Source organism: Olea europaea, chromosome 1, assembly GCF_002742605.1.
Source record: "Olea europaea var. sylvestris chromosome 1, O_europaea_v1, whole genome shotgun sequence".
NCBI lineage: Eukaryota > Viridiplantae > Streptophyta > Magnoliopsida > Lamiales > Oleaceae > Olea > Olea europaea.
The window spans coordinates 29,965,169-29,979,744 of record NC_036237.1 but is presented as its reverse complement, the minus strand read 5'-3'; positions in this window follow the sequence as shown (position 1 = coordinate 29,979,744).

Sequence of the window (14,576 nt, the reverse complement as noted above, 5' to 3'; positions counted from 1 at the left end):
ACAAAATGAATTCACCAAATTAACATCACATATCACACTAAAGCAATACTTTCTTGGTATTCCAACAAAAATGAATTTACCAAATTAACGTCAATTTACCCAACTAAAATCAGGCAATACTTTCTAGGAAAATAATTAATTATGCAGCCTAAACTTGAAGGTGGAAAGGAAAATATGCATTTTTTATACAACTTGGAACAAAATCTAAATCAATTCCATAAAAAAAAATACGAAGAAAATACTACTAACCATTACAACCAGCAAAATTTTTCTTCGAGAAGAAAGGGGAGTAGAAAGAGATATTTAAATTCATACACCTCTTCAACTGTGTAAATCAATTAATAAAAATTATTGTACTTGAAAATAAGGAGTATGGTTGCCTAGTATGGTCACCAAAAATAGGGAGCAAGAAAGAAGAAAAAAAGAGAACTTCAACAGTGAAAAGTAGGAAAAATATATAGACAAAAATGACGTCATTTTCTTCTCTCTTGTACAGTAAATTGGGATTCATTTACTGTTTCATCAACAGTGACAACTCGTTGAGCTTTTTAATAGAAGTTAGAAAAAATAGAAAATGAAAGAATTTTTGACATTACAACATGATATATGAGTTACTTGAACGAGTTGTGATCAAGTTTGAGTTTAATTAATGTGTTGTAGAATATTTTTCTATTATTTATTTAGATTTTTATGGAGTACTTAATATAGTTTTATTCATGTACCATATGCACTATACACACTATTACGATATTAACTATGCGTATGAGATTTGGGATGGCAGTGATATGTTGGCAAGGTAACTTTGAACATGAAACTGACCTTGTTCTAGTAGATCTAATCTCAAGTATATTCTTTTAAAAGAAAAAGTTCAATATCTTATATTCTTCTTTGTAGCCTATTTGATCCGAGCAATTAAGCTTGAGAGTTTCTTATAATTTGGTGCCTATGGTCATCTGATTTGGGTTAACTCATCTAAAACTCGTTAAATGGGTCATTTTAGGCGCTTAATGAAGAAGATGTTTCACGTAAGATTAAATAAATAAATAAAATTGATAAGCTTTAAAATTAGAAAAGAAAAAATTATTTATATGCTAAAATTCATGGAGAGAAAAGAATAATATACATAAAATGAGCTTCTTTTGTAGGCTCTAGTATGCCATTATTAGTTTGACTTTCATAAGTAGATGAATAAATTTATTGACAGTGATATTTAGCATGTCATTTCTCACAAAATTAAGGTTTGGAGTCCTACTCAAAAAGGATTAGTGGCACTTTATACATATGGGCCACTTATACAATTTACTCCATTTGGACTTGAACTGAATAAGTGGGAAATTCGCTGCTCATTGATTATGCTTGTGCATGGTATTAACTGCATCTTTGAGTTACTATATATTGTTGTTGATTTTATATAATGAATTTGAATGAAAAATTAAAATAGGAGAAGAAAGATGATTACATTTGATATAGAGACCGTTTAGTATAGATTAAAATATGAATTTCATCTAAGTTAAAGTCAAAAAGTCAATATTAACCACATCTTTCATAGATACCACAATTTTTCATCCAAATATTTCAAAATCTTGAATTACAATCTACTAAAAAAATCTAATTTTAATCCCTACCAAACACCCTCATAATTTCATTTGTCATTTGTGACAAAAAGGGGAAAAGATGAGTGGCAATTTATTTCGCTGCATTTTAGGAAGAGTTTGTAGTAAGGGATAGACGATAGTATTTCATCGCATTCCATACCCTAATGCATCATAATGCATAACTTTTTTGAATTTATATATTTTATAATATTAATGTTTCAGTTGGTGTTTTGATTAACATTAATATTACTTCTCAATCTAGCTTGCATATTTATGATAGCGTCTTTCAATTGTTATGTTTCCTATTTCACGTGTTTTTACACTTCTTATTATAGTTGTTGATTTTAGAAAATAGGTTTATCAAGGAATAATAGAGACGGACATTCAGTTTGAGTTTGGTAGATTAATTTTATTTTATTTCCTTAACTTGTATTATTTAGTTTTGTTACAGCAGTCTTTTGGGATGTTGTATGGATGAACTAAGAACCTTTGGGATCGAGTATGAAACATGGAGAAAGAATCGACGGAATGAACTTATTGACAGTGATATTTAGCATGTCATTTCTCACAAAATTAAGTTTTGGAGTCTTACTTAAAAAGGATTAGTGGCATTTTATACACATTGGTTACTTGTACAATTTACTCCATTTGGACTTGAACTGAGTAAGTGGGAAAGTTCGCTGCTCATTTATTATGCTTGTGCATACTATTAACTGCATCTTTGAGTTACTATATATTATTGTTGATTTTATATAATGATATTTGAATGAACAATAAAAGTGGGAGAAGAAAGATGATTGCATTAGATATAGTTTCCTTTCTCATTTGTGACAAAAGGGGGACGAGATAAGTGGCATTTTATTTCACTGCATTTAGGGAGAGTTTGTACTAAGAAAGAGATGATAGTATTTTATGGCATTCCATATCCTAATTCATAGCTTTTTGAATTTTTATATTTTATAATATTAATATTTTAGTTGGCGTTTTAATTAACATTAATATTACTTCTCAATCTGGTTAGTATATTCATGATAGTGTGTTTCAATTGTTATATTTTCTATTTCATGTACTTTTACACTTCGTATTTTAGGTGTTGATTTCAAGAAACAAGTTTAACAAGGAATGCTAGAGACGGACATTTAGTTTGAGTTTGGGTAGATTAATTTTCTTTTTATTTCCTCAACTTGTATTATTTAGTTTTGTTACAGAATGTCAAAGGGAGAGTTTATTAGGTTTTAATTTGTATTGGCTATTTTTTAAACAAAATGATTATTATAAATTTATAAAAGATAAGGAGTCTTTGGGAATGTTGTAGAGATGAACTAAGAGCCTTTAGGTTCGAGTATGGAACATGGAGAAAGAATCATCAAAATTATACTAGCCTATCACTAAGCTGATACTCGAGCATCTAAAATAGAATCATTGTTGCCCACCCTTCACTCACTTGAAGTTAGCTCGATGCTCGAGCAACAATGTTTTCTAAGAAACCTTTGTTTGCAATTTTCAAGAGTTCCATCTATCCTGTAGTATCCCAATACTCCCTCTACTGTAATTACACAAGCCCCACTTCGTGAAAGGGGGTAATGGATCATTATTTTCTACCTTTATAACATTCGTTGGAGATCAAATAACAATTCTTCACCTTGAGATCAATCAATCACGAGTAGGAAAAAAAATCAAAATCATATAATCCAAAACACCAACTTCCTAAAAATAATCAGAAATGTACTTTCTCAATAACTTTAAGAGGTTGCTAAATATTGAGGGAGGTTGGACCATACGCAAATGAAGAATACAAGAATAAGGCGTTCTTGGTGATTCATAGAAGATAGACAATTTCAAAAGATCGAGATAGGTGTGACTGAAGTATTTTTCAGGGGGTCTTGGAGATTACAAGAATTAGATTAGCGAGTCTAGTGGGATTTCTAGGACGGATAATACTGTAAGTTCTTATTGTTTGTAGTGAAAGTCATTGGTTTGGCCTCGAAATTTTTAATCCCATGAAGGATTTTTCTGTCGACAAATCTTGTGTTATTTATTTCTTCATTAACTAATAAGGCAATTCAACATATGATAAAATTGACTTGATTGACTAAACATCTAGAACAATTAAAATGTGCTTTTAATTGGTAATTTTAATTCAGCGTTATTCACATATTCATCCCCTCTAGGCGATGTTGGTGTCAAACTAGTTACTTTCAAGTAGTCTCAAAGCCTCTTTTTTTTATATTAATTAATTTCTATATATCCATTTATTATTATTATTTTTTTTTGCTCTATCAAAATAGTATCACCCTTGTGTTCGAGAGACTCTACAATCTATTCCGAACTATGCCCTACCATCTAATTGTTGACTATATTTTAATATGACCAAAAATCGACTTATAATATCCTCATTTATTGTACATTCATCTTATGGATATTGCTCACACACATACAACAAAGTATAGCAACTCTAGTTACTGTTTAGTAAATCCAACCTTTAATTTAACCTTATAAATATTGATCTCCCTTCACACAAGATTTGTGTATTACTAATTAACGATTTTATCCAACTCATCTTTTCTATGGAGTATATCCTTTTCTTTCTTGTTAAAACTGTATACTATTCTTATTATTTTGGCAGCGTGTGTAATATGTCTTATAGTCCACATAAAACCAATAGATTCCAAATTACTCTTCTATAGTTCCAACTTATTGTCTAATCCCATTTTCTGGTGTAATTAAAGAGTTAAATTTTATTATAAACAAATAATGATGCCAACTCAAATATATCATGTGAATTCGTCCATAACTAAGGCAAAATGACAAGGGTTTAAGGTAAAACATAGGTGAGAACCTATTGCGATAACGAAGCTTGACTATTATCACTGTAACTCATGACTATTTGAACCTCCACATTATGTTTCACTAAGTTTCTTTACGTTCTATTTCAGTTGTGATTGTCATTAAGTTCTCATCTTGTACTAAAATATAAATTAATATTGAAGCATTTTTTAATATATATTTTTAATATTATTTAAAAGTCATTTTTGTGATGCCATAAGTATAACCATTTTTTCTGTGCAGACAAAGAATGATTAAAGTCGATGTGGTCCCTCAATTCAAATATTTAAAACGCTCTTTGCAATAAACAAGTTTTTGTTCAGTTGACGTGTTAAAAATGGAATATACCGACATGAAACTTGATGATTTAGTCTAGTGATGCAAACGCTAGTAATTTAGATGGACAGTAATATTATAAAATTAATTAGATATGAATTCGTATTAGACTTGATGTCCAACAATTATTTATTTTACCTAGAAGAAATTGATTTCTTATTAAAGTATGGAGGAAAATTGAATTATTAACAATTAAGAGATCAATTTATGATTGGTTTTTGGTTATTGGGTATGCTCCCTTAAAAAAAATATTTTCCTTAAAAGGGTAAGGAATTTGAAGTGTGTTTATTTTCTAAATTAATAGTTGGTTAAATTTCTTTGAACTTTCTTCATTTCAAGTAATTCGTCCGACTATTATGTTAGGTTAAAATTCAATTAATAATTTCAGAGTAGCATATTGTACAAGATTTCGTATGTCCGAATCTTAAAAATAAAAAAATAGAAAAAAAAAAAAAAAAGTCATGGGATTAAGAAAGGAAATTTAGGAGAATACTCTGACTATTTCAAATTGAAAACGAATATCCCTCATCTCCTTTGAACAGAATTAATTCATAAAGTATATTCCAAACTCATAGTGATAAAGAAATCTTATCTCTTAATTATCCTTTTCCATACTGTACAGTTCAATTATATTTGTATGTCATGTTCAAACCTTTTAGCCTCACAAAAATTTGATTTGAAGTCGGTATCTGTGCACTAATTTCTCCTGTCTCTTTAGGGCTTCATAAAATAGTAGTAATAGGTCAAGTGTAAATTAGGGTTCAAATGTTGGGCAAACTCCAGGTGACACTGTGACAGCCCTATGCGTCAAATCTTTGTATTAATTTTAAGTTCATTCATTCTATATCCCTAATCTCACTGAAAGAATCAACGTGTCTTCACATTTCTATTATTTAGCTTCAAATCATAAGAGAGAGAGAGAGAGATGAATATACCTTGATAGAGAAGCCTGGTGTATATACACAGACGCAGTGCTCGTTTAAGCTTTGCGGTGCTTACGCAACTTTCCTGTTGAAGTTGTGTTCAAAAACCTTGTCCCAGAATTCGTATAGAGAAGGATTTTTCACTGTAAATCATATATAATCGAATAAATCTAGTCTTGATAGCCAAAATAGCATTCACCTGCATATACATCTGCGCCTCCTTTCCTAATCTTGCTTCTAATTTCAATTCGTATGAGTGAAGAAATCTAAAAGAGAAGAGAGTTAACAGCAAGAAGGTGCAGGTGTAAATGCAGATAAAGGCAACATCTTGGCTTCCATGTTTCTTACCCAACTGTTAGGAAATTACTTTATGTTGTGCGTTTATATAAAGATTTTGTACAAGTATACATCGCTGTACGTGCTCGTCTCGTGTTTATCACTGACGTCGAAGTTATGCATATAAATAATTTTGGTAATAAATATATTTATTGACAATATTGAATCTTGAGTGTCGGTCTCCTAATTAATTTTGACTCTGGATTAGTTATAATCTTGTTCAATATTAGAGTGGATAAATATATTTTGTTATCGCCCTTGTTGATAAACCTTTACAAGTATTGGTTGGATTAATGCACAGTTTGTCATACTGCATGATAATTGAATCGACTAATTAGTCTTTTCTTGTTCTCTTGTCGATGTAAAATGTTGGTTATATAAAATTGGCTCTTCTCTTCTTCTCCGAGGAAATCTTAGGAGTTTTGAGCTCACTTCCACGTGGTTAGACTTCGACAAGATATAATAAGTCTTCATAGAATTGAAATGACCTAATTAGCTTTCTTATGTACAGTTTCATTATGTTGAAATTTATTTGTCCTTTGAGATCGGATGTGAACTAAAGAATTGCAATTCTAATTTCATATCCTGATTTACCTAATTAGAGAGATTTAGTCGCTAATTCTAACGTAGGCATGATATTACGTAGAAGGAGTTAGCTATTCATTGTGTCATATACATGGTGAAAATATCTGTTCATATCGATTGCAATTCCAATTCTATCTAAGACGTGTTAGGAGGAGTTAACCATTCATTGTGACATGCACATAGTTAAAACTAGCCGTTCATATTGATCATAGTTTGAATTCAATCTACGACGTGTTAGATAGAGTTTGCATTTCATTGTGAAATGCACATTTGGTAGTCATTCATATCGATCATAATTTTGATTCGATCTAGACGTGTTAGTGAACTCAATTGTGAAAATACAGGGGAAAATGAATTTCAAATGCATTAAAACTTAATGATACGTGTAAAATTTATAAATATCCGATATCTGTTTGCAGTGCAAGTGGAGTGGGGAATGTATCAAATCCACAATTCTCATAAAGCAACATGTTAAGAGTGGATAAGCAAACATGATGTGATCCCACAAACAGAAAATATAGTACCACCTTTTTATGGCCACGAGACATCACGTGGCAGGTATAACCCCAGTCACGTGGGATTTGATGCATTGACTAACCATAGGATGACACGTGTCATACTGCATCTGGCAATTCACTGACTGAGTTCTGGGGCACTGCTGATTTGTGAGTTGGAGATTGAATTTTCAGACATTTGGATAAAGAAATCCCGCACACATTTAGCACCTGATTGAAAAAAAAAAAAAAAGGGGGAGAAAAGTGAGTTTTGAAATAGTAATTGATGGAGAATGTATGATTGAAAATATAAATTTTTTTAAATTTATGAATAAAATATTTTATTGTGAGAATGTGTTACTAAAAATGAGTTTGAAAAAAAAAAAACTTATTTTAATGAGTTTCAAGCATGGGCTTATTCTCCCTTACCAACGGTCTAAAATGCAAATAATTAATATTCTCCCTTACCAACGGTCTAAAATGCAAATAATTAATGATAAGTGTCCGAGTCACAAAACATGATCATTTCCTAATAAATATAGTGGAATATGGCTTAATTTTATTAAATCTTTTTTGGTAGGACTATCTTGATGGATATAATAGAATTCAATAGAAAAGATGTAAAAAAAAAAGGACCAAAATGAATATTTAGGGACTAAAATGAAAATACCTAAAAGATGAAGTAAAAAAGGCGAATTGAGAATGCAAACGAGTTAAGTGTCAACTCGGGATAATACAGGATGATCAAAGGAAGAAAAAGAAGAAAAAATGTCAAAACGGAGAAAAATGAAAGTCTAAGGACCAAAGTCCAATTATCTAAAAGATGACCCGAATGAGTAATCAAGGATTTGATTGAGCCAAGTACCAATTGGAGGCCATTATTGATATATGGAATGAGAAGAATGAAGCGACGAGGTCAAAATTGAAGAGAACAAGTTTCAAGAACCAAAATGACAACTTCTGGAAGTTTTTACTAATATGCGCCTGCATAGCTATATGCTATGCGGTCGCATAGAGCAATTCTGGAGCCGACATCTGCAGTTTCCTATTTTTGTTAAAACTCTGGTGAAACTTCGTCAGGATGCGATATAAAAACCCTAAAGTCGTCAAATTAAAAAGAGGACGCATTGGGAAGAAAAGAAAACATAACTTGGAGCCACAACAACGAGGGATTTCATAGAGATCAAAGGAATTTCACTCGATATATTGATCCGGTGATGTTGATTCTCCCAAATATCATATATTTTGTTACTTTCTTCATGTTAAGCTAGAAATCTATGTACTAGGAGATCGATGAACCTTGTAATGTGATTCTAAATTCCTTGTTTCATATTTTTGACATTAAAACACGTTTGATTATTTTGAATAGTTTATATGCATTCAATTTCTTCCGCAATTAAGTGCTTGCAATTGTGTGAGTTTGAGTGAGTTGTTTCTTGCATTCGAGAGAAGGAAAATATGTTCGACACGGTATAAATCATCGTAGGGTCTGATAGAGGATAGAGATATATCGCTATGTCTTGCGTGAATTTCTAAGTGCTCACAAAACTAAATGCATTCTTGTATATTTGCATCCATCATAGAGATATATGCTGGTGGTATATGAGAATAGGTTCAACGCTGCTCAAGAGAAAGTATTGGATAGATTTAGGAGCATTAATAGTCAAAATTTCATCGTATTGTCAATTTGTGAAATTAGGATTAAATTGAACATTACTTGGGAATTCGTTATCCTGATGCGATATACAATCACTAAATACATTAAATTGCGTTTTCAACATTAAATAGCATTCTAGCTCATTTAAACATCAAATTGCACTTTGTTCATTGCATGCATAATCAATTGCATAATTAGCTTAGGTTAGGGAGTAATTAGGTTATAAAATCACTGGTGATTGTTTAGTTTTGGTTAAGGTCTCGATTAATAACATCGAGCTAAATCAATCTCTGTGCGACGACATTCGGACTCAATTTTTGACTATATTACTTATCACGAACCGTACACTTGCGGTGACTTCAATCATAAGAATAAAATCGTGAGCAGTTACATTGTTCGTTAAAATCTCATATGTATATGTTACCGTAGATAAATAATAAAGAGTGAGTAAAAGATTAATCATTAATACTTACATGTATGTCAAAAACATCAGCACTTCAGCGTCAGAAGATCAGAGAAATAGGTCTGCGAGGAAAAATAATGTCACGGCTGAACTTGAAATCTTTTGAGGACAATTTCATACCATTTACTATTGCACATAAATTACTTCACCAAACATTACTGTTTTTAGTTTCTTTATTTCTTTCCTGTTGTATACATTAGTGTTTTTTCAAGAGAACGAGAATATTTAAGGGGCAGTGAGCAGTTCTATGTTCTTTAAAACTAAATTATTGTTGACAAAACAACAATCATCTGATGAAATGTTTAGGGCCCCCTGGGGCACATCCAAGTTGGCAAAGGAAGGACAGTGCGGGACTCGCAACCCCAGCGTGGGGAGTTCGATTCCTGGTTGGAGCAGCTGAGTGTTGTAATAACCAGAGGAAGGGTTGGAGCAGCTTGGTGATATAATAACCATGGAGGAGGCTCCCTTGGGGCCAGGAGTATAAAGACTGTTCGAACCCTGGTCAACTTGAGCACATCCCGCGATTTACCTCCCTGAGCTGCTGAGGGGCCGGAAGTTCAGGGACGAGGATATAGTCTGGCATAAGCTGGGACACCTCGTTAAAAATAAAAAATAAAAAATAAAAATGTTTAGGTTTTCCATGCAGAAAAAATGACAAAGGCATATATTACTTCAGAGAAAGATTCAAAAACGGATAATTTTGTGTATCAAATTAGACCCTGAAGCTTTTAAAACTACAGTAGAGTAGCTAGGTGTTGCAATATTGCAATAATATAAAAATAACTTTCCGATTGAAAGAGTACCACGGCACTTCCAACTCCAAGTGTAGGTGACGCATAATGCATATTCTGTGATGTAATGCCAAGATGAGCGATCCCAGTATCCAAAGATGACTGGATTTGCGGATCAAAATGTTTTTGTTGCTCATTAACCTCACTATCTGAAAATCATTATTCTATTAATAATTTAAACATGTCATTTTTAGGTATAGAACTAACCAGTAGATCATAAGCGGACAATAGATAAAGAATGAAAATCCAAGTCAGATAACAACATAAACGCCATAAAGGAGCCCCCAGGGCACATCTCCAAGTGGTAAAAGGGGAGGGTGGAGAAATCCAGCTTTGCTTGAGGCTGCTGCGTCAAGGGTTCGAATCCTGAAATATGGATTTGGCTCTTGGATAAGTGCAAGTGTACAAGCAGCCTTCTACCCTGTACCCTTGGAGGCATAATTTGCGATTTACCTCCCTCACGATATTCCAGGACAGGGGTGGTGGGGAACCCTTAAGGTTAGGGTTTAACCTTTTTTTATAAACGCCATAAAGGAAGTTTCAGAAAATCACATACATGACTGAATTATCATAAGCAAATCAATTTTCTTCTAAACGTGAAGGGAAGGCATTAAATTTCTTTATAAAATACGATAGTAAAACAGAACTACTTCACCAAACACTATCCCTCTGAGGCAATTTATCAAACAAATGATGTTCAGTTTCTATACAGTCATTATCTGCATAGAACTTGACTATAGCATTACCGAGGTACACATCCATCTCAAAGCCTAAATCTTTAATCAAACCATGTGTATGTGTCCCTAACTTAACATAACACAGGCCTCCACAAGCCTTAATTACATGAGGAAAAGTATACTTGTCGGGCCAAGTACCAAAATCCAATATCTTAAAATAAAATAAAATTGCAAAACCAAAATAACCCACCATGGTAAAACATCTAATCATCCAATTCCAAGGAGCAGCATAGCATAAATTAAGCTGATAAAACAACTTCTTGGAATCAAAATACTTGTTACACAACAAGTTCATACCCAAAATTCTTGTGCCTAGAATGCCCACTTTCTAAGTCCATTAAGTTAATCTGGGCGTGAATCTGCTGCACTTGATGAAACACAGAAGGAGAAAGAGAAGGGTCTTTTCGTAGAACCGGTACAATTTTGGATGCTAAAACCTCCAAAGTGAATGGAGAATGGAAAGGGTGTTTCGATTGGGCTGTATGGACAAAGTTGAACTTGCAATTAAAAGAAGCAATAACTTGTGAAAAAATTCCTGGAACTGATTATAGAGAGAGAAGTGAGCGAGGGCTGAGGCACCGTTGGTCAGCGGTGGAAGTCGGAGAGAGACGAGATTGAGCTAAGGCACCGGTGGTCGACGGTGGAAGGCGAAGAGAGACAAGTGTGAGAGTTAAGGTGCTGGGGGAAATCATGGAGAGGCAGAGCCAATGGGGAAGAGGAAATGGGAGAAATGATGTGTTGTAGGGTTTTGTAATGAATTTTTTGAAAATACACGTCGTGGACTGGAAGTACGCCGTGAATGCTCTAATTAATTGATTATTTACAGCGTGCAAGGGGTGCACGACTCTAATTAATTGATTTTTTATGGCATACATACTTTGCATGTCGTAATTAATTTATTTTTACGGCACGCCATAAATGCATGCTGTAAAAAGCTGCTTTTGTTGTAGTGAACCTTTATTCCTTTTTAACTTTGGTTTTTATAAGTACTTTTTTGTTATGATTTTTATGAGTATTAAATTTTAATTTCAATAATGCTATTCGAACAGCATCCTTTGCACAGATTATGAACAGGTAATAAAAAATTAATAATGGGCACATCAATGAACAGTAGAAATTGTTTGAAAAAGGGACAAATTTGGCAAACCACTGGTACAACCTTTCCTCCCCCAAATTGGAAGTCAGTATTTTCCCTCCTCATTTTCCCTCATTCCCCTCTCTCTCGAGCCTTCATTCCCGCCGGCCAGTTCTTCGAATCCGGTAGCACCTCCGAACAGCATGTCTTCGCCGACACCGTCGAACCCAGGTGACCCACTGTTAAATGTCATCTTCAAAATTTTCCAATTCAACATATTTAATTTGTGTGTTTGCAAAGCATGGAAAATGTCATTGCTTAAAAAAATTTTGAATGACAGTGGAGATAGAGATATTTAACAAAAGCTGCAACATTAAAATAAACGAAAAATTTGTAATGGGGATGATAAACCATGAACTGCCCTGCAAGCGTAAAATGGCATTTCGTCCAATGTTAAAGAAAAGGAAAACTCTGTAATGGGGATGAAAAACATGCCCTGCATTGGTCATTGTTATTACAATAATGTTGTTCGAACAATTTGGATTTCATGGTTTTTACTTTAGTTCTTTAGGTTGTGAAACTCTAAAGGTAACGAGAAGCTTGTAACCTGGAAGTTAAAGTCATGGTTTTTACTTTAGTTCTTTTTAGCTTATTCAGTCTGTTGATAGCAGTGAGAACCTTAGACCTTTGAAATTTTACCAATAAACTATATTTATTTTACAATTTACTTAGAATGTTCAATCTTTATGCATAATAATGACGATACAATTTTTGCTTCATTTCTGGACGCAGGAAATAATATGGAAGGTGGCATTGATGATTTTTTGTTGGAAACTGAGGATGAGATCGTTGTGGAGAACAGGAACATAGTGGAAGATGAAATGTTAGGAGATGATGGTATCGTCGTACCTAAGTCGGAATGATATTTAGCAGTGAGAATGAAATGTTTGAATTGTACAAAGAATATGCATACAGCGTAGGTTTTCCCGTAAAACAAAGGAATTCAAAAAAAGGGGCCGGTGGAGTTTTGAGATTTGTGACATATACTTGTGGCTGTGAAGGTCGAAGGCCAAGTACTGCTACCGGATCTGTAAGGCTGCAACCAACAATTCAAAACTTCTCAATGATTTGCTGCCCCGACTAGTGTTTGCCGCTGCGCAACGGGGATCGACCTGCCCGGTCAGGTCGAGGGGGCAGCGTCCCCCTTGGGGGCTCGGGGGCAACGCCCCCAAAAGAGAATTTTATTTTCAAAAGTTTTTGAATAGGTACATCTGTTCGTTTTGACAGTTACTTCCAACAGATATGTTCTTCATTTCAAGGGACACACCCAATATAGAAGACGAACTTAAAAAAGTATACAATTGATCGTAGATTATATTTTTATTTTTGTTTACAAAACCAAACTCTCGAACAACAATAAAACAGAAAAAATGGAAAAAAAAGTGTGTAAGTGTCTCCGTGACACACTTGCGTGACACATGTGTGTCACTCAAGTGTGTCACGGAGACACCCTCTCCGTGACAGTGTGTCACGGAGAGAGTTTCTCCGTGACACATAGCAGTGTGTCACGGAAACACTTTCTCCATGACACACTGCTCCGGGCCAGTGTGTCACGGAGAAACTCTCTCCGTGACACAGGAGAGAGTTTCTCCATGTGTATGTGTCACGAAGACATTGTTTCCGTGACACACTGAAATCCTTGCAAATGATTTGGATGGATATGAGAATATATTCATGTGATGTTGTACTGAAAATGTGCATCAAATGAATCAAAAAGTTTTTATCAAATTGTAGTGAAAAAGTTAATTTGTAAATAATTATAAAGATCCCAATTGAGTAAATTCGACCACATGCACAATTTGAAGCGGTAACATACTTCAATTGCATTACTTGATGTCTACTCGTTGAATGTGTTCGTTTGGTACAATATTCAAATGTCGTTCGACATTTCTCATGGTAATGAATGGACCGCGTACACAGTGCCACTTCAAAACATTTTGTATATTTATGTCGAATTTGAGTGTCACCCCAAAATCAACACAATATTCGTACTCTCTAGATATTGAACAACTACGTCATTAACATCACTAAATAACATGAAGTTTGAACAAGAAATGCAAGCATACATAACATCAACGTTAATTAAAAAATGGGGCTACTAATGCAGCCGGCCACTTTCATTTGTCATTCTTCTCCAAGGTTGCTTTGCCCTTGCGAATTGTCATGCTCATGTTCATCGAAATCTGAACCTCTTCTTCATCGGGGAGATGAATTTGATATTGAAACATGCGCGACAAATCTGACACTGATTCTTCTGATGCTGGATTCGCCTTGCTATTGACAGCACTTGATTCACCACTTGATTCTCCTTCTCCAACCCACTCCCAAAAACTGCATTTCTGACTACAGCATTTGAATAGTTTTCCTTTGTTATCGGTCTCTCTCTCCACCTCGAAGCACTTCTGGAATCCACTCTTGCAAACGGGGCAACGACGCTTACTTCGGCATTCATCAAACAAGTGTCCCTTCGATCTGCAACTATGACAAATTCCGGAATTCTTTCCTCCCATTCTACAACCACAATCAACCACCCAAATTATGGACCATTAGTGTTTTGCATGAACGTAATGAGTGGAGAGGACTGACCATTGTTATAAACTCAATTTAATGCTATTGAAAAAGTTGAAATTCCATTTAAAAATGCATCACCAGAGGTTTTTATAGCCATTTGCTCATTGCGCTATACTATTGAAAATGC